Genomic DNA, 21,318 nt, shown 5'->3' on the forward strand with positions numbered 1-21,318 from the left:
GAAGAGAAGTTCTCAGCCTTGCTCTCTGGTATGCAGAGACATAACATGTTTGCACACATGTACAAGGCCTCCCTGGGCCAGAGAGAATGTGGGAGGAGAAAGGGAAGATAGAAAAAGCCTTGGAGGAGGAAGGGCATTGCCTGTGCCCCTGAGGCTCAATGTGTACAACATTGAAAAAAGTGGTCCTTGCATCCTAAATAAACTTTTTCATTAATCCTTCCACTGCCTTGGAATTCTTGGGAAGAATAGCTGCATATGTTTACTCTATACCAGTGAAACAAAATAATCTAACTCATTTCTCTAATTTATTTTCTATTTTCTGTTCATGTATGACACAGGTTCAGTTCTTACCTTTTCTGTTTTGTTTTTTTTTGTTGGATTTGTGAGCAAATCCAGCATTTGCAATAAGATGAGTCCCTTATGTCATTTTATTAATCCATTTCCAGTTGCTCTCTTTTGCCTTTAGATCATATTTTCTCTTGGGGCTATTTTCATTATTAGGTTCCAGACATATAAACACATGCATAAATACTAACACATGGACTCCAAGCATATAAACTCAAATTGAATCTTTAGCCGGAAGCCTATTTATGTAGACAGCTTCAGACAATGTTCCAGTCATGCCTATGCAGACTAACTGCTGATGTTCCCTCTAATGTTTTTTTTCTCCACATTAAATGCTTGTTTATAATTCTGTAGAGATCACAGCACCTTGCCTCTTCTAATCTGAGGCCTTCACACAGCAACAGGTTCTGGTTTTATCAGAATTTCTGATGAACTAGTGACCAGATCTCCATCATTTGAGAACATGAAGGAGAATTAGAAGCTAACTCTTCAAAAATATTCTTGTTTAACTCGGTCAAGGCCTGAATCTGAATGTGCCATAAGGTGCTGCCATCTGCCCAATTATCTAATCTCTGGAATCTACTAAGATATCAGTTGCAAATAGAAATTAACAATATTTAGGAATACTTTAGAAATCTGAATACTGGTAAAAACTGTTAGCAAACCAGAAAGAACATTGTGGTATCTTACGGTTACTAAAATAGTAATTATAAAAAACCCAAGACCAAACCAACTAAAAATTATGTTTTCATCTTTTAGTGAGTTTAACATTTAAACATCTTACTCTGTTGAAATGAATGCATCTTTAAGGCTACAACATATGTAACAATATGTATCTTTACAATTACTTAAAATTAAGACAATGCAACAAGCAATTGCAACATCAGAATCAGAAATAACTCCTGCTACAAGGCAGTGTGTGCTGTGTGTACTACCATCCATACTACACTCTTGCTGAAAGTATCTATTGCAGGACAGTAAAGTCCAATATTCAGGAAAGATGATTAATTAATTTTTACATGGAAGGCATCTTTCTGCAGCAGATAGAAATACATTAGGTATTATAGCTTCTTTCATCTTTTTGTATTATTGTGTTCCAGTCTTGGCTATTCTAGAACAATATATTCCAGATCCGGCACAGCCTTATTCCAATGGAGAAATTTTCTACAATGCTGACCCATTATAACAGACACTAAATGCAATCTGGGGCATTTATGTAACATTTAAATGGATTTATTCAATTTGATGAAAACCTTTCTTTAGTTCCCCCAAATAAAAAAACAATAACTGTTATATTGACAAAAACTTATAGACTCTTCTGTGCAAATGTAGTCTATTCTCAGTCTGCAGAGTGAGAACATTTTCATAGCATTTCTTTGTAGATTAATTGATCTAACTGCTATGAGGGGTCTTATCATTCCTCTGCCAGAGATGAATTCTGCTGCTAATCATGATGCAATTGTTGCAATTGCGCTGCGCTATGAATGACACAGGACAAATCATGTTTATGATGAGGTATCCCTGAATCTAGTAAAACCACTGTAAACAGCAGAGTAAAGAAGTAACAGTAATCCACTGTCATGGTTTAATCCCAGCTGGCAACTCAGTCCGACGCAGCCTCTTGCTCGCTCTCCCACCACATCAGGATAGGGGAGAGAATTGGAAGAGTAAAACTGAGAAAGCTTGTGGATTGAGATGAAGACAGTTTAATAAGAAAAGCAAAAGCCATGCACACAAACAAAAGTAAAACAAGGAATTCATCACTTTCCATGGGTAGGTCATCTCCAGGAAAGCAGGGCTCCATCACATGTAACAGGGACTTGGGAAGACAAAGGCCATCACTTTGAATGTCCCCCTCCTTCTTCCCCCAGCTTTATCTACTAAGCATGTCGCCATATGGTCTGGAATATCCCTTGGGTCAGTTGTGGTCAGCTGTCCCAGCTGCATTCCCTCCCAGCTCCCTGTGCACCCCCTGCCCACTTGTTGGTGGGGTGTCATGAGGAGCAGAAAAGACCTTGACTCTGAGAATTGCTCAGCAGTAACTAAAACACTCCTGCATTATCAAAAGTATTTCCAGCACAAATCCAAAACACAGCACCATATCAGCTACTACGGAAAAAATTAACTCTATCCCAGGCAAAATCAGCATAGCAGTAAAATAAGCAGAGAAGTATCCAAATGAATAGAGAGCACCTCTGTTGACAAAGGCTGTCTGAAGTCTCTCTGTCAACAAAGCAGCATCACCAGGCTACCACTTTTATTGGCAGCATCCCTGCTGTAGATGCTGTTAGTCAGCTCTGCAAGGTTGCTTTGTTCTCATGCACTGAACAGTGGTGGACAGATATATGTGGAGTCCATCTCAACTCTTCTATGATTTGAGGTTTGTAGAGTAGAAAAAACATAAAGACTTCTTTTGTCCTCACACCATAGGCTTTGAGGTGAAAAAACCTTGAAAAACACAACTCAGAATTTCGAAGAGGAAGTAGTTTGACTATTTTTGACACACTTCCAAATGCTGTTGTAGACACTGAGCATCCAAGCATGAATAATTTGGCTTGTGTGGTTCTTCAATGCTATTTAACTATTCACTGATGACTGCATTGTTTGTATATTCTCTATTTTCTTAGTTTTCCCTAGTCTTAGATATAGTAAAATGTTCCTTATACTGAATGATTCATCCTAGATTTTGCTTTACTTTTGCCTTAAAAAGCTCTCTTAAAATCTTCTCCATATCATCTTGCTCTTAGTCATAGAAAAACAGATGAAAAAAAAATTCTTCTGGGACTCTTCATTATGAACTGTTTGACTTGATAGAGAAAACAATTTTCTATACATTTCTACTGTCTAAGCAGCTTGTTGATACTTCTCCAGAAGCCTATTTGTCTTTGTATTCATTAGATCTCAGCAGTATATCCAAATCACTCCACTTTTTGTTACCTGCAGGACCAGAAGTTTGGCTTTAGCTTTTCCAGTTGTCTTTGCTCAGACCTTGCAGTAACTTCAGCCAGGTGCAGTGAAAGGGAAGGGTTGTGTGGTATCATTGCCTGCTCAAGGGTCTGAGCTATAGGTAGCTCTTGGATGAAGGAAGAAGCAGTCAGTTTTATGGGGAGAAAGGGAAGTATGGGTTGAAGTAACCACAAAAAGTTTTTGGCTTCACTAAGAATTTTGTTGAATTAGGTACCACAGAATTTTGTCCCATATTGCCTAGACTGTTTGAAGTCATCTCCAAACATCTGGAGCCTTTTGTTTTTATGACATTTCTCTTAGTAACAGACTTGGAAATAGCTCATCAAGCATAATGACAATGGGATGTTAAAATATGGTGTTAATGCCTCTTCTGAGATGCTTATGTATATTTTGTAGCTGATAAATTCCCTGGGCTAAATTACACCCTTGGATAGGAAATGGCTATTACAAAAAACAATGGGAGTTTGATATGGTCATCAAGGGATGATAAGTAGCCCTCAGGGAAAACAATATAAACATATATCTTCTTCTACTACTTGATCCAACTAATTAAGAAATCAGAATGTGATAGAAAAATGTTGATGGTGAGCAGATGCATTTGTTGAGTGATTAATGCCAGTCCGGTTTCTAAAGCTAACATATACATCAAACTACTCAATATTTTGCCATGAACTTTAGAAGTCTAATTAAGTGTTACTACCAATTCTCTGTAAATCACCAGAAATGTGGCAAGTATTTTGCTAAAGGTCACCTCTGTATTTTGCATCTGTTTAGGTGCATTGATCTCATTGGTACATTGCATTCTCCCTGTCTGTTACGTCTGCATGTTTTTCATCTTATATTTTAAATTTTTCAGGAAATTATAGAAGTGGCTGTGATTCCAGCTACCATGCACACCACAGGTGGGATTCACTGATTTTAGACATCTGTGGTATAAGACAGTCACTCTAAGGTGTCCATTTATTCAACACATCAAACAGGTTAGTCCAGTTAGACAAACTGGGTTAGTCCCATGAGAAAACTGGTAACTGAGAGACATTAAAATTAAAGCTCCTAAGGAGCATGAACTTGTCAATAATATGCAGATGGTCTTTTTAGTCTCACATTTAGGTTGTTGAGAACTCTAAGTAAGCACTGAGTATCAGATCTGCCATAATTCACTGAATAAACAGATGTGCTTAAGTTAGGCTACTTAGATTAGAAAACCCTCCTCCAAAGCTGAAATTCTACCCACAATCATCAGTGTTTTATGTTTTACAGCTTCTGGTGTCTTGCTGTGTGCCATGACATTTCAAAACTGAATACGTCAGTGAGCAGTTTAAGAATATTTGCAAAAGAGTGAGATTCATTTCCTTGAGCTGTCATAGACCCAATACAGTTTTCACAAATTGTCATTGTTTTTCATATTTATCCACATTTCCTGATTTCTTGACAAGATACCTACCCCTCAAGGTGACCTGAATTCACTTGATTCCAATTGTGTGTTTTCCTTTCAAATTGAGGGTATATGGAAGCATGATCTGAAGAGAAAATTTAAAACTATTTGTCTGCAGCTGAGACAAGAAGCACTAGGAAAAAAGTGCCTTGTATTTCTTCCTCCCACTGGAACATATCAGTATCCACATGGTCTGTAGACTCAACACATAAGAGATTATTTTGCTTTTATAAATTCAATTAAGTGTAAGAGATTGCTGTTGATATTTGTTTAACTCAATGGCATATTAGTTGTAAGCTTCCACAAAAATACCTGTCAAAGACAGCTTGAGCATTTTGAACATTTATGTCCCATATTAGTGCTATAACCACTGATGTGAGTTAGGAGCATCCTTACAAGGCTTTATGTCAAGTCTCTGAAACCAATTTTACAGGGAAGTAAATCTGGCCTGCGTGCTGGAAACACATTGCTCTGCAATGTATTTTATATGTCAAAAGTTGGACCCAATAATGAGTCAATGCTTAGAGTTCAGTCATAGTGGGTCATCTCCTCAAGACTGAGAAATAAATTTCTCAAGCCAGTAATGACCCAAAGTCCTGCTTTTTCTCCAAAGAGTCCAAGGGCATAGGAAGCCTGTGAAAGGTATAACATCACTGCATGTAGAACTAATTCCACCTCTCATCATGAAGGTGATGCTGGAATAATCCTTAAAGTCCTAAAATAGAAGTTAGTAAAGCATCACTTTTAGATAACAGTGGTGATAAACACAACCATTTCTTTATTCAATAGTCCCTTTAATTAATGCTAAATAGTTTCTTTCTGCACTTTTGAAACAGGCATATTTAAGACATTTGATGAAATAAACCTGTGGAGAATAAATAGTTGATATGTAATCGTATTGATGTCATTTGCTTTAGCAATAGGCTTTCTTCTTTAAGAAACCAAAGTCCTGGAAAACAACTGACTTGGGATAGAAGCACTGTGTCCTTATAAGATTTGTCTGTGGTCTTTCATGTCTTCCTCTGTGCTTTTCTTTAGCTCTCTCAAGGTCAGACGTAAAACTGAATATTCCAGAAAAAAAAAGAAAATAAAATAAATGAGCACTGTGTAATGAGATAGGTTGCTGAACTTGTATAAAAAAGCATTTCATCTCAGACTGAGATCCTTTCATTCTTTAAAATACTTTGTTTTGCATCCAGTGTTTTTTTTATTGTCATGGGAACCCAATTACTTTGTAGAGCAGTCGATATCCTACATCCCAGTGACTTACAGAAGTTATTTGTTGGATCAGAATTGGCCCAAGCAGGAGAAACTTCTGACCTTCCCGACAAAACAGATCTTCTTAGAAGCACAGTTGGACTTTGAAGAATAGGCAGAATTAAAAATTGAATTTTTAGTTGACAGAGGTTGTAGTAAACCATTTCTTAGGGAACCCAAAGTGGAGTCGGTGCCTACTCAATTCCAGAAAACAAGGTTTTGGAAACAAAGCTCCCTGGTCCCTCCCCAACCCCCCCCCCCACACACACATTGCAATATAAAGTTCATATGCACTAGAAGCTGCACTCTAATAGCAGTTTATAAGCCTTAGCTGTCTCATCTCTTCCTTTTATTTAGGCTCACATCTTCACTTCCTTTAGAATTGCACGACACCCCTTTTCCTATTCACCAGCTAGTAAGCTGGTGAACGTCTTACATACAGAACCCCAAGTATGCTCACTCAGAAAATTGAAAGAGATTTTAACAAGAAGATAGGGTAGCCTGCAAGATGGGGCAGGGTTTGGCCCAAGTTGTTAACCAACCAGTTGCTTACACATAACAAGCTTCTTTTATTCTCCCTTCTCCCCCATTTTCTCAAGCTTGTTCTTTCCCAGCCCATCTTCATCTCACTTTTTCTAGCTCCATGTCCTCCCAAATAAACAACTCTCTATGTTACTTTTCCCTCTTGGTCTCACTTTTGCTACCTTTACACCCAAACTAGGTATCTCTGATGCTGTTATCTCAATCATTTCAGCCATACCAAGCATCACTAAAGGGTTTCCTAGACCTTGCCACCTCAGTTCCCAGAGGTCCCCAGTAGCCCCTCACAGGTGTCAGTGGGTTTGGCTGTTTCTCATACAATTCCCCCTTAAATACCTGCAAAATTTGGCCATCCTTCATAGTGTTACCCATGACTGTTGTCATCTTCTTCTAGTTGTCACTCTGGTAGTTTTTCATGGCCTGTTTAGCTAACTAAGCCTCAGGCCAGGACCTGGTCATCATCTTGCCCATCTCACCAGGGACATTTTTATTGAGGAAGAATCAGCTTTGAGGATTAATTTTCACAGTTTCTTTTTTTTTTTTTTTTTGACAAAGAGTATTCTGGAGGCAGATTTCTGCATGCTGTACTATTGTATCTCCTTGACACTTAACAGGTTGAATGACCTATAGCGCAGGTAATACTCATTTCACTTAAATTTAAATACTCATAAATAAGTCATCCAAATGGGCTAAATCAAGGTGACTCCTGTAAATTCTTCACAGGTAATAAAGAAAAATAGACAACTCTAATTTACTTTCATGCCATCCTATAACCAGTGTCTTAAGAGACGTTGACTAGTCTTCTGAATGGAGCATACATTGACACATACTTTTTATATACGTGACCTCAGGTGCAATAAATTCAGTCCTAAGTGTATTCAGGACTGATTATTCATCTTCATCCTTGCACATATTAATTAGAGGTAATTTTTCGTTCACCAGTTTTTCAGGTTAAATGATTCTATGATCTAGATTTGATTACTGTTCCAAGTTTGAAAGATCCTCCTAAAATCTTTCTCAAATTCTTTGCTTTGCAGGAACAGTAGGTCTGAATCTTAAGCACTTGTACTGCATCCATAGTGGAACCCTCATAATACTTGATTTAAAGAGAGGAATTGCATTTCAAGAACAAAATGACTCCACTGAAATTAATCCATCAGTTACAGTAAAATTATGGTAGCCATTCTGGATAAAAAATGCCTCGTGCAGAGTTTTTCCCTCCATTGCTATGATAAACTCTATACAACTGTACTTCTGAGTGACAAAAGAAATGCATAAATGCAGGCCAGATGAAGGAATACATGATGAAGGAATTTTCTCTCTTTTCCGGTCCAGTATTTTGGAAGAGCCTTCAAATGAAATTCCAAGTCATCCAGTTTCCCAAGTAAAGCATTTGCAAACTCTGCCTAAAACACAATTCATCTCCCAATGATTATTATGACACAGTTTTCACATTTGAGCAAAGGGTCCTCTTTTCTTTGGCACTGCAAGATCTCTCAGACAATAAACCAACACGTTCAACCTGTAAATTGAACAAAACCAGAGGTGAGATGTATAGCTAAAAGCAAAATAAGTCCAGTTCAAACCTGCGTGAGAAAGAACCTGAAACAGGAACTCTCCTATTCTCCATGTCTTTCAGCGCAGATAAACAAAAAGGTTTTGGGACTGAAGCTGTTGGCTGGGGTTTTTCTTTATGGTAGTATCTGTGCATCTATCTTTAGGACAGTTGGGCAAATATGAACAACACTTATCTTTGGGCCACAATATATGAATGCAAAACACACAGAACTGGAAGTTAAATATGTACTTCTCCTTGTAAAACATCACATAAAAATTCCTCCTCAGGATTTGTGGATATTTTCTATAAACATATATGTCCATATACTGGTCCATTTCCACCTCATTTTAAAGGTTTTTATTTGAAAAGAATAAAATTTTCATACTTTAAACAAAAGATTTTTGGATGCAAGCATATTACTTGTAAATTAATTAATTTCTGAGACATAGCTTCAGAGTATCACAAAAGATGATTATTCCCTTCTCTCACAGCTGTGAATCTGAAGCAATGACAGGCAAAATTTGGAGGAACAGATCCACGAGTTCCTGTGGATCACAACCATTAGTTGTTTCCTTGATCTGGCCATTCCACAATCCCAAAATGAACAGGAAGATATGGTTTGCGCAGAGTGAGGTTCTCCTAAGACCATTCTCATCTGGTACCCTCTTCTAGTCTCACCTGGTATCCTCTGCTACAAATACTAGGTGAGACTATCTCATCAATAGATACTATTCTGGCTGAGTGAGCTAGAAATTCAGCAAGAACTGCAAACTCTTTTCATGCTAAATTGAACTCTGAATCACCTGTACTTGAAGTGTTGAGAAAAAACAGGTCAGTACACTTTGCAACTGTTTTTTAATGATATGTTTTACACTGTTAACACAAAAAGAATGTTTACTTTGTAAATAATTTTTTGTTGGTGCTGTCTTGAGAGTAATGGAGTTTAATTTTCAGTGACTTTTTCTTTGGTTTGGGTTGGTTGGGTTTTTTAGTTCTGAATGTGCAAGGCTTGAAATGCACCTATTAAATATTACCAACTTCAAGGCACTGGACTAAAGATAAATGAAGCAAGTGGGGAGAACTACTTTTAAAAGTCAACAACAAGAAGAGGGCTTACCGGGCCTCTGGGGAGAATCAAAGGTATGATAATCTTCAGAAACGAGACAAGGTCTGACGCAAAGTCATGAAGCTGTCTGACATCAGAAGATTAGATTTTATCTACACTTTGTCCTTTTTAGAGCAAGATTTAGAGTTAAAAGAAAACACGTGATGGAAACTGGCAAAAAAAGAAACATGAGCAAACAATAAGATCACTTAAAACCTGACCTTAAAACCTCTGATTAGGACTTCTCTTATTCTTTCACTGTGTGTCACTTCTCTGTTCCTCCTCCTCTGAATTGCAGTCATGTGAAGACAGCTCTAAGATGTCTACCATCAGATAACCAGCACAGCCTAGTTTTCAAAGTGATTAAACTGTTTTGATTTACATTTCCTCATAAAATACTGCTAGACTAATTTTGTATCAGTAGGTTATGAGTGGTTTCTTTCCACCACATGACTAAAATCATGGTGTTATCGCATGTCTTCCACAGACTGAATTATTACAAAAAAATTTAAAAATCATCCAAACGAGCTTTCAGGTTGACTCAGCAGAAGTATGACTGTGCGAAATGTTTTCCTGACTGGTCCAGTGGTAATAGGATCAATAGCTGATCCTATTGCTGTTTAGGGGTGACCTATGCTGTTCATGGTTTGGCAACACAATTTCTGTATCACCTCTACATTGCCCATACAGGCTGTTAAAGACCCTTTGGCCTCTTATTCCCTTGTCTTGAGTAACTAGTACTGTACTTAGGACATTAGAAAGACATACCCTGGAAATCCCCTTGCAATAAGTCTTGGAATAGCTCTGATGGATAGAAATATCTTGTATTTATTAGCACTATTTGTAGAATTCAATGATAAGCAAAAAGCTCCTTGATGGAACAATTTCAAACACTGCACCTAGATAAACGAAGACATAGCCCCAGAGGATAATGAATCCTGCATCCACCCCACTCATCTTTAAACACCTAAGAGTAGATCCATAAAGCTAAACAATGAGTGTAAAAAAGAAAGCTGAAGCACTGGACCTATATGGTTTGTACTGCTGGTTAACTTTCTCTCCTTCTGGATTTCCTTTGGACAATTCCAAACATCTGCTACAGAGAAAGACGAATCCAAACAATGTGAAGATGAGTTAGTAATATATAATTGATTAATCAGTACTGACAGTTTCATGTAGTTACTCAAGTTGGTCACATGTTGAATACACTCAGTAATGATCTCTGAATTCTAGGATCTGGGATCTGATTTCCTGTCTGATGGTTTCTTCTCCACTGATGGAGGATAGGAATGTACTTTACAAATCTGTATTCCCAAATATGGGTTCTTTCACACACTGTGCAAGATGACAAACCACACACAGAGTTGAGATATTTGAGCTTATTTAATATCTGTGCAAAGATGGATGCTAGGTGATCAATCCACAAAGGTAACACACCTTCAGCATCTCCTGTATATATAATAACCTAAAGCTACAGTCATTGGCTTTTTGTTCTCTTGTCTCAGTTTAAACATAAAGATATTGTGGACAATGATTTTACTATGCATGGTCTAAGAGGAAGGAACTTATGTGAGTAAGGGGCAATCAGCCTATCAGCAGGTATTTTATTGAGCTAATGAGCAAGAAGTTCAAGCAAAGTTGTTCTTTGGTTTTGTAAATTGATTTATAATGTCCTCCTGTTCTTACTTCTTGGGTCATGGCTCTTGGTTCCTTCAGATTTGGTTATTCCCTCATTTTTCATAAATTCTTTTACTTGTCTTGTACTACAGTGAATTTTTAACCTTCTTATGGCACTTTATTCAACAAACCTACATACCTCATTTAAGCACATAATTGGCATTTATCACATTATTAATAACACACTGGCAAAAAAAAAAAAAGTATAAATATCATCTCCCCAGTTAGCTAATGGATGTTCACCAAAATTAAAGGCAGCAAATTCCCCAGAGCAAACACACAAACAGCTGCCAGCACTGTTACACAAGTTTTGTGTCTTGTGATAAGCATAAGAAACTCTTCAGTCTGAGTGTATGAGCAAAACCAGTGCAAGAGGCAGTAGAAAGCACTTGCAATATTTCTGTGAAATCATGTAAGAGACACTTTCTTCTCAAAGGCAGTGAACTGCGCTGCACAGTGAACAGCACTGTTCCAGAGGAAGTGGTTGCTGACTGCTGTTCCCAGAACCATGAATCAAGAGTTAATCATCCTCCTCAAGTCAGTCACAAGGCATTGTGACTGACTTAAACCACAAGCTGTGGTTTGAATGCCTCAGCTCAGAAGCTCAGAGATCTTTTCTGAAACCTGGCTATTAGTTAGCTTAGTGTCTTTGCCTATTTTGAAGTCATTTAACTTGAGGAGGAAGAGTTTATGTAATTAGATCTTTTAATCATAAATGAGGGGTTTGTATGAAGCGTTCGTTTTTGGTTTTTTTTTGACAAAATCTACAAAACTACCTGAAAAAGAAATACTAGCGTATTTATTACGTTTGCTCTCTGGTTACAGTTGTCTTTCTTCTTTTCCCGGTTCATTACTAAACCCTCATTTTGCAAAGCTACTTTCATAGAGTTCTGCTCTGTATTTACGACTTAAAGCTTACCCCTTGCTCCTTTCTCTGGTTTCTATTATTATACCACAATTATCATCAGCATATGAAGCCAGTTGTTGGGTTCCAAGAAACATTTTATTTGCAGCTAGGCTTGTATATATGCATGAAGCACTAGTGAATGAATAAATTTCATTATCTTTTACGCTATCACAGTCAGAAAATGGATGCTGCTTGAAAAACAATAGGCAACAGGTCAGGAAAATCTATAAACAGTATTGAACAGAGCTGGCTAGTGGAAATGCTGTGAATTCATGCAGTTTGGCCCTTTGACTCTCACAATAAATGCTGGGTATTGTCTCTGGGAGGGGAAGGTAATGGATTGGGCTGCAGCCACATCATTATGCTTTTGATAAATATACGTCTTTGAGGAAGATTTTGGCTCTCAAGTAACACGTGGAGATCACATTCCTCTACCATTTTTCTCTGTTTGGGACCATCTACAAGAACATGTCTAGTTTTCCCCTTGATGAATCAAAATGTTAAAGCAATGCCCAGCTCCCCATATGGTGAACTTGTATGTTTATATATTAGTGGTACAAAGTCACGTGTGGATTTTTTGGCTTAGTCAGACTCCCACATGCACTTCCTCCAGCCATCCAAATTAGGTGACTTCACTACATATGAAGTTGCCATAGAAGCTGTGCTCTGCTAAACACGTGTCAGGTGTGTGTAGCTCTCACTATTGTGAATGAGAATTGCGTGAGCAGTTCAAAGGAAGATGAAATCCCCTGAGGTTGTTACTCCAACTTGTTTTTCAAAACATAAATTACTGTCTCTGTGCTTCATCACTGCACATTTTATCTGGAAACTAGATCATTTTGTCATTAAGGTCTTGGCTGGCAACTCACTCTTTAGAAAAACATATGTTCATTTTAATTTTTTGAAATAAAACCAATTATGTCCTCAGCACAGGATGGACATTGACCAGTTGTAACGAGTCCAGAGGAGGGCCATCAAGATCATTAGTGGGATAGAGCACCTCTTCTATAAGGAAAAGCTGACGGAATTAGGGCTGTTCAGCCTGAAAAAGAGAAAGCTCCAGGCTGACCTAGTTGCAGCTTGCCAGTACCTGAAGAGAACCCACAAGAAAGATGGAGAGGGACTTTTTACACTACACTTTTTGTGTAGTGACACAAAAAGGAGGAATGGATTCAAATTGAAAGAAAGTAGGTATTAGGAAGAAATTTTTCACTATGAGGGTGGTGAGGCACTGGAACCAGTTGCCCAGAGAAGTTGTGGATGCCACACCCCTGGAAGTGTTCAAGGGTAGACTGGATAGAGCTCTGAGCAACCTGGTCCAGTGAAAGATGTCCCTGTCCACAGCAGGGGGGTTGGAACTAGATTATATTGAAGGTCTTTTCCAACCCATATTTTAACTGAAAACAATCCTTCCCAGTTGTATCCTGGGACCATGTTCTTAGTACCCTAAAAGTCAGCAAGACCCATAACTGTGATATGATTCCAGATCCATGAGACAAAGATCCAGTAGCAAACAGGACACTGAGACTTTATCAGCAAGATTCATGAACTGTACAACCACGCAGCCCTCCGACTCTTCCCAAAATGAGATGGCAGTAAGCAGGGCAGCAACAGGAAACTTCGCACCTAATTGTTTGCACCAATTCCCGTGTTGTCTTTTGCTTCTGCTATTGAGCAATAGGAATGTAAAATCTCAGTGTATTGGGGTTTCATATTCTTTCTGTACTGATGAATGTAAAAAGCATATGAACATCCAGACCAAGGGAGTTTTAGTTTACAGCACTATTTTTATCTATAAAATAAATAAAAAAACACACTATCAAAACAGTCATCCACTGTTAACCTTCATGAAGGGGAATCTCTAGGAAGAGAAATAACAATTCAGGAAAGAGGTTAATTATGTGCTTTCATGCACTACTTAAAAGAGTTCAGCTATTCTAATATAAATAGCCCAGATTCTTCTTCATATACTTCATCTCTAGTTTGTATTCTATCAAACATCCTGCCAAAATTCAGTTTGAGTAGAAAACCATTTTGCAAGATTGCACAAAATCAATTCAGAAGTTCTTAAAATTAAGATTACTTCAGAATTATTTTTTTCTGCATGCAAAAAGAAAAAAGAAAAAGCTTTAAGCTTAGTCCTTATAGTGAGACCTTTTACTCTCTGTTAATGAGTGATTCCAAGCCCCTGTGCTTCCACCCACACAGAAAGTGAATGTTAACGTCATGTTAACCTAATAGACTTTGTCCAGCCAGGTTGGTGGGTACCACAGCTGCTTCTTGCCAGCCAAGAACACAAAATAAGTGGGTGTCAATGGATTAATTGCTGCTTAGTCCCTTTCAGCAGCAGCTCTCTGCATGACCAGAGGATGGTATTTTAAACCCCATGCACTCTGCTTTGGCTGAGGTTTGGGAACAATACTTGGCACTGTGCTCTGTTTTTGTGTTTCATGTGCCAGGCTTTCCTTGCAAGGGAGGGAGCAATAGGAGTGCTCAACTCAGGTCAGGTAAGGAGAATATCTCTTCAGCTGGAGCCAGAGGGAATTCTCTGCTCTCATAAATATCAGTGTGCTTCTCAAGGGCTGCTCAGTAATGTGCCAGGAAAACTCAGGAATTCAGATATCAAGTATCATTCAGTATCACTTTGGCATTTTAGTGCTACATAATATTTCAGGGAGAAAAATGCATAGCATAGCATAGCAATGCACCCCCTTCTTGAGAAGGAGAGTTATACTGAACATTAAATACATGGAAACATGCTTGGGTTCACATCTGTCTGGAAGCTTAAAGCTATTCCCAAAGGATGAGAAATTACAAGTTTTAATATACAGTTGGATTATCAGAGCACTATGGTTCATGCTCATGAGCATGGACCTACATCCACTTTCCCAGATGCCTGTGGCAAACTTTATGCCATGGGTAACCACCCCTGCCCCTCCAGCCTCAGCCTGAGCTCATATGCCAGGCTGTGGTCTAGCAAGCCTGTACTGTGTGTGGGTTGGACGTGTGTATCACACGTCTGTCCTGCCAGCTAGCTGAGATAGCAACATTAACACCGGTGAGATCTGTCAGAACCCTAAGTTATACCTTTTTCCTTTCTTTACCCACCTGTTATTTGTCTCAAATGTCTTTTTAGGTAACGAGGTATCCAGGCATATCAGCTTGCCTCGAGCCTCCAGATTCTGTCAAGATGTTAATAATCACTCTTCAAACTTCTTTGAGGGCTATGTCTAAAAACAAAATGCTGGTCTTACTTGTTCTCCCCTTATGGAATTTCCTGTTTTTCTTTACTTTGTGCCTCATGAAACCAGTTAGACCTTAACTTTGTGGCTCTACCCTCCCCAGATGTAGCGACCTCTCTGCACGGGCACAACTATTAGCTGTAAGCTAATAGTCAGCAAAACTATAGATGACCAGTAAAGAAGAAATTGATCTAGTGTTGATAGCACATGTACATGTCTTCTGATTTTGTTTTTTCATGCTTCCTTAAAAACAAAACTCAGAACAAAACCAGCTACCGCAAAATAAGTGAAGGAGAAACACTGAAGTGAATATCATCCTGGAGAACATAAATGAAATATATTGCAAAACTAGTTATGAGAAAGCCCTTACTCTGCAATAGACATGTTTTTCTAGACAGACTCTTGCTCAATAATATGTGCCAAACTGGCTAAAAATTGCATTATGATCTTCCTACAATGAGGGCACATGCTGGATTTCACAGATTTTAGTTTTTAATGCCAATGATTAACAAATACTTCCTACTAGGTAAGGGGCAGTCAGAGGATTGTAAAAGCAATCCTGACTGCTTAAATATTTTAACACATCACACCCCCCCTCCATATTTTTGGGTACCTATGCTGACCTCAGGCTTCCAGTAGGACTTGATTTCATAGCACACTCAGCAAAGAAGGCTCTTCACATTCTGTGTTCAGCAGTTCTTCCACAGGCAAGGAGGTGATTACCTAGAAGAGAAGAGGATCTAAGTGAGAGGTTGAGAACTCAGGAGGTAGAGAAACAAGTATGAAAACAAGAATGAGCATGAAGAGCAATGAGTAGGCATGTCACACTGCGAAAGAGAAGCCTTGCTCTTTTTGCCTTAGTTAAGCAAAAAAAGCAATAAGATCACTTGATCTGGCATTTATTTGGACAGAAGTGTCATTTATTTTTGTAAAAATGAAATAGACATATTTACTGCCTTCTGATTTAAAAGAGCCTTTGAAGATCCCATAGCAGGGACTGCACTTTGTCTCTCCTGTGAACGGGGGAGGACAACCTTGTAGCAGAAATATCGCCCTGAGCTGACAGAAATCTGTTTGCAAAACCACTGCAGATTCACAGTCATCAACACTGCTAATCTCAGTACAAACCTCCCAGCTGAGGTTTCTTTCTTCCCTTTACAAGTGTATCAGGTGGAGGATTAACCCTTCCATTCTCAACTGCACAAAGCTGCACTCACTGTCACACAGAAAATTCTTGCAGTACAGACCTTACAATGTCCCCTCCACCCCAAGGCCTCATACCAACCAAAAAGCAAAGCATCACACACAGGATAATCCCACCAGGCTGACAGGACATACCAGAAAAACTCCAGAGAGTTGTGTTTCAGAAGTCACTTGGATTCCTTGCTGCCTAGGAGCTTGAGAGCAGTGCCAGAAGTTCAGGTGTATGTCAGGGTGTCTGCTCTTTCCATTCCCAACACTGGAGAAAGCACTCCCCTGTCCACAGGATGAAAACAGTGAAGGAGAGCTAGCTCTTACAGTCCCTGTCTGCATTTAACCTGCCCCTCTACCACAGGTAAAGAGATAACTGCATTTCTAAATCAAGAAGGAATCATAGGCTCCATGCATTTGCTGGTTTCATTGCTCCTTTCAGCATTGCAGAAAGATGCTGGGTAAGGCTTTTCCTGTGGTGTCCTCATTAAAACAGAGTCAAGGTCCTCATAGGGGTGTATAGTAGGGGAATGGCAAAAAAATAGATGTTCATATTGAATATTAGGAACAGCTTTTTCACCATGAGGACAGTCAGGTAGTGGGACAGAGACCCAGAGTTTCTGCACTCCCTGTCCCTGACAGCTTTCAAGACCCAACTGGATAAGACCCTAAGCAACCTCACGTTGTTCAGACATGATCCTACTTTGGCCAAGTTTTTGGGAGTGAAGATGCCCAAAGTCCTTCCCAACCTGAATCATCCCATGATCCTACACACTTTGAACCTCTTCTTTTCCAGGAGAATGGAAGAGAAGTCCCTGAGTGCTGTTCATTGAAGACCGTAATCTCCCTGCTGCATGCTATAGCTCAGAAAGACAAGCTTCACTGTGCATGGACTTGGTCTCCTGCTCCTGCAGGAGCATATTGCCAGAGATTTTCCTCTCTACCTGAAGAACGTTGAGGTAATCATACTGTTGAAGCAGAAAGCAGAGGTTTATTTTGTCTGATATATCTGGGAAGGACGGGAGAACAAGGAGAAGCCAACTTAGTCCAAGTCATTACAACCCCTAGAACCAGTGAATTCAGCAGAAGTTAGGAGAAGAAAATATAACCTCTCCTTGCTTTTTGTGTTTCTGTAGAAAGAGGCTCACTGCTCCCACACATAGCAAGGACTTTGGGTTACAACTACAAAAGGCACAAATGCATCCTTACACAAATGAGAATGCAAGTATTGCTCTGAGGTGTTTAGCAAGCACTTTCTTGTACGCATATGGTTTCTGTGAAAAGCTTGACCGTTCTTTACAATTATCTTATCCATAAACTGTTGCATCAAAGCAGTGCAAAACACAGTGAGGAAAACCCAAATAAAGCTTCAAAGAGCCATTTCTGAAATACACCCTATCACACATTGCATCACTTTAAGTGAGAAATTACATTGGTTGGATGTTAACTTCTAGTCATTGCCTTGCCTGTTCCGTCTTCTGAGGATATTCAGCGTTTCTACCCTGTCTAGAAAAGATTGGCCCATTGCCATATTTCTGTTGTACTGAAAAATGACAGACACCCGGTTTTAAAAGAAAGATTAGATAACTGCAGTAAGATCATGAGAGCAGAGGTAAAAGGTCATCCTTCAGCTGCTGCAGAGCTGAGCAGTGTGATTGCAAGCCCTGTGCCTAGGCCAGCCCGTGTTTCCTGTGTGTGTGTCCTGCGTGCATGTGCCGCTCCTGTGTGCTGGCTTGTAGCTGCTGTTGAGCAAGAAGGTGACAGTTCAGGTTGCATATCCCAGAGCTCTGCCACGCTGAGTATTGTTACTATTATGTGAAGCACTGCTTTGTTGGTATGTCCTTGAATAGGCATTAATACTACTTTGAGCAGGTGCTAAGGAGTACTTAGCAGGTCAGAGGAGGTTTTCTCTCTCAATCTGAGGAGTGTTACCTTAATTCCAAATTATTCCAAATAACAACAAAATCTGAAGTGCCCTTTCAAGAGGTATTCAGCACCCAAAAGAAAGTTGTTTTCATGTTCTCTGGGCAGAGTTTTTCAGCAAAATTGTGGACTACCTGGGGAGAATATCTGATTCCTTACTAGTTTGGTGACAAGGAAAACAGAGGGGCATTTTAATGTACACAATGTAAAATCAGAAATGAGGTCCATATCATTTAATTAAGGCTTGGTTTCATCAAAACAAAAATCCCTATGCTCCATAAAACAGTGTCAGTGTTCAGAAAGGGACCTATTCCACCACTGTACTCATGAGCGCTAAAACTGGTCATGGCCTTGGAATTACCATAGTGAAGTCATCATCATTTTGGGTAACTATGAATCAAGTGATATTTGATGTAAGCCTGAAAGATGACCCCTCCAGTGCTTTTCATAGGTTTCTATGATGAGAAATACTTCAGGATTGCATTAATGTGCTCTGCATTAACTTCTCATGCAAAGTATCTGCGTACTGTGAGGCAGAGTGAAAAGATGGATTTATACTGTCTCTTAAACAGATGGGCCAGACCCTGGTCCTGATTGCAGATTCATGAATCTCTTCACATTCATGTAAAATGGAGGTCAGATGCAAAGAAAATGTAGCAGGGTGTGGCTCAATACTTCAGGACTCATTTCTCCCATCTCAACACTGCTGTTTGAGAAAATTGGACTAGTGTAAATAAATGTAAACTCTCTACAAGATCATCACTGCACATGTCTCCAGAGGGGTTTCCACTGTGGGATGCCTTGTGAAGTCTCTCTTGAATGTGGGTCAGTGCAGGAATATTATCACTATAAAAGCAACCAGATCTGCAGGTCTAAACGCTGGAGGAGACATGGATTTTCACTATTACAGAAGCCTCCTTTTGCTGTTTTGGAATTTGCAAACCTACATGTTATACAATAAACCAAATACATTAAATAATGCATTGTTTATATTGCAACAGTACCTAGGAGTTGTCAGACTCTATTGGGATAGGCCTTGTGCAAAACCAAAATAAAGTGAGAACTCCTAATCTTTGAGCACTGCTCCCCTGTGATTTTTCATGCTCTAGACAAGACAATAACGAGAGACAATAGATGGGGAGTGCAAAGACATAGTGAGAAATTATCCCTCAGCTTCTTACCCAAAGTGATGTGAAGCAATCCTAAGGTTAATGCAAGCAAGCCCTGCAGCTCTGTAATAGGTCTGATATTGCTTCCAATAAAGCAAAAATTGCTTGCAAGAGGGAATAATCCAAGGAGAACCAAAGCAGAAATGAGAAGGATAAAACTAGAACAGCAAGATGAAAAACCCAAACTCAAAACACAACCCGCAAACAAAAGAGAAAACAAAATACACAAGGCAGAGGAGGCAGAAAAATAGAGATGGTAGCTTTATAATTTTTAAGGCTCAGATGATGCTGTGATGTGACTCCAACTGCTGGCAGAAAATTATACGTAAAATCCATAATTTTTGCTTTTTATCTAAAAAGGTGAATGAAAAAAAGGTAGAAGCCTATTTCAGGTGGTACGCCAGTTTTGTGGTGATTAACACGTATCTGCTGCACTACAGATAAGTGAAGACTTGTGGCACATCCCCCTGCTTTTGACATGGCATGTTTTCCACCTTATGAACTGGCTCACACTTGACATGATCTGGAAAACAGGCTCAAATTTGGAGTGCTGCAGCATCCTCTGCTCCTTCGTTGCCTCCTCCTTCCTTGACTAATAAACATTGTTGATTTTAACAGACTGGTTTTTTGTGCTTGTGTGCTATATTTTACGTTTGTGATGACTTCAGAGCAAATCACCTTTGACGCCTGTCAGTTACCTCACACCATACAATGCAGGTCTGCCCATTCAGAGCCTCACAAATCAACTCCTTCTTGTAATTTTGCATTTATAGAAGTCAAAGCACACCCATTCATATGGATGATGTCCAAAACTTTGTGTATAGCAATTGTCAAAATCTTGTGGGTGCTGATGTTCCAAAGACTGCTGTGGCACAACTTCAGAGCATTGCCATATATTAAGGCATCTCAAAATAGGTGTAAATTATTTTATCCATCTTGAACATAACATTTTTTTGATATTTTAGGAAATATATTTAGAAATTATGGGACCATTTCCTTTTTTGTAAGAAAAATGAATCAATATGCAGTGAATGGCTTTCTGCAAGTTTCTCAAATGTTATTGTATTTGTATCTAAAGGTCTCACATTTAACAATGAGGTAGATTCAAGACAACTAACTCAGTGGCTTTATAGATTGAAAACAGAGGCAGCAGCTTCTTACACTCAATTTATTCTATTAAAACCTACACTAATTCGGTTAAGATTTTTCCCGAAGAAAAAATTTTGTCTCTTTAAAGAAGAAAATGGTCAGCTATTGAATAAAAGAAATGAACAGCCTAGTGTTTTCTCAGTATTATTCAAAAAATAGGCAATTTTAAACCCTGTGGCATAAGTTAGTCTGATTCTTTACATTCCCAGTGTGAGAAACAGTGGGAACAGAAAGAAAGAGGCTCTTTCAAAGGGTAATTCAAAACAGGAGTCTAAATTAGGCTACTTACTCTTCATATGTTTTATATACATGCCCACTTGCAGAATTGTAGGCCTGGAGATGTGCCTCAGGGTCACTGAGCTCAATCTGGGCTGTGGCAAACAGGTCCCCTGTAATCCTCCTAAAACAGGACACTCCCAAGTTCTTACCCTTTCTTTGGGATAACCCAGCAGCATCCAGGTTAGGAGCCGCCTTCTGATTTCCAAACTGAATTTTGACCTAGCCAGTATGTGCCCATCTGCTGCTCTGCCAGCAGTCATTTGGCTTCAGGTTACACATGCCCTTGGCTCTGGTGTCACCTCCTCCAGTGCAGTAACAGCCAGCAATGGTGTGTCCTGCATTTCGTAATTGCCTGGATGCAAGGAGTGAATGGCAGAGCTGATAATAAACTCTTTTATCTTCTGTAAATGGAGACAAGCAAAGGGCACTTGCAAAACCTGCAATTTGGATTGAAGTCCGATTGCATCTGTGTCTCAAAAGAGCTAAGGAACAGCCTCAGATAAAAGGCTTTTTAATTTCATATGTAAAAACAAGGTGAAAGAGAAAGAGTTCAAGACAGACTCCATTTTTTTGT

General features: G+C 39.1%; 1 long non-coding RNA gene across 1 annotated transcript; it reads right to left on the reverse strand.

Moving 5' to 3' along the window:
• Positions 1-8,005: 8,005 nt before the first annotated feature.
• LOC108499603 lies at positions 8,006-16,469 on the reverse strand. The gene is made up of 4 exons (XR_001875597.1): positions 16,372-16,469; positions 15,647-15,756; positions 9,220-9,291; positions 8,006-8,066 (listed from the first exon to the last, which is right to left on the reverse strand). It is a non-coding gene; the product is annotated as an uncharacterized LOC108499603 (long non-coding RNA).
• Between the last annotated feature and the right edge of the window lie 4,849 nt (positions 16,470-21,318).

The sequence above is a fragment of the Lepidothrix coronata genome, unplaced genomic scaffold, assembly GCF_001604755.1.
Source record: "Lepidothrix coronata isolate B3197 unplaced genomic scaffold, Lepidothrix_coronata-1.0 Scaffold76, whole genome shotgun sequence".
Taxonomy (NCBI): Eukaryota; Metazoa; Chordata; class Aves; order Passeriformes; family Pipridae; genus Lepidothrix; species Lepidothrix coronata.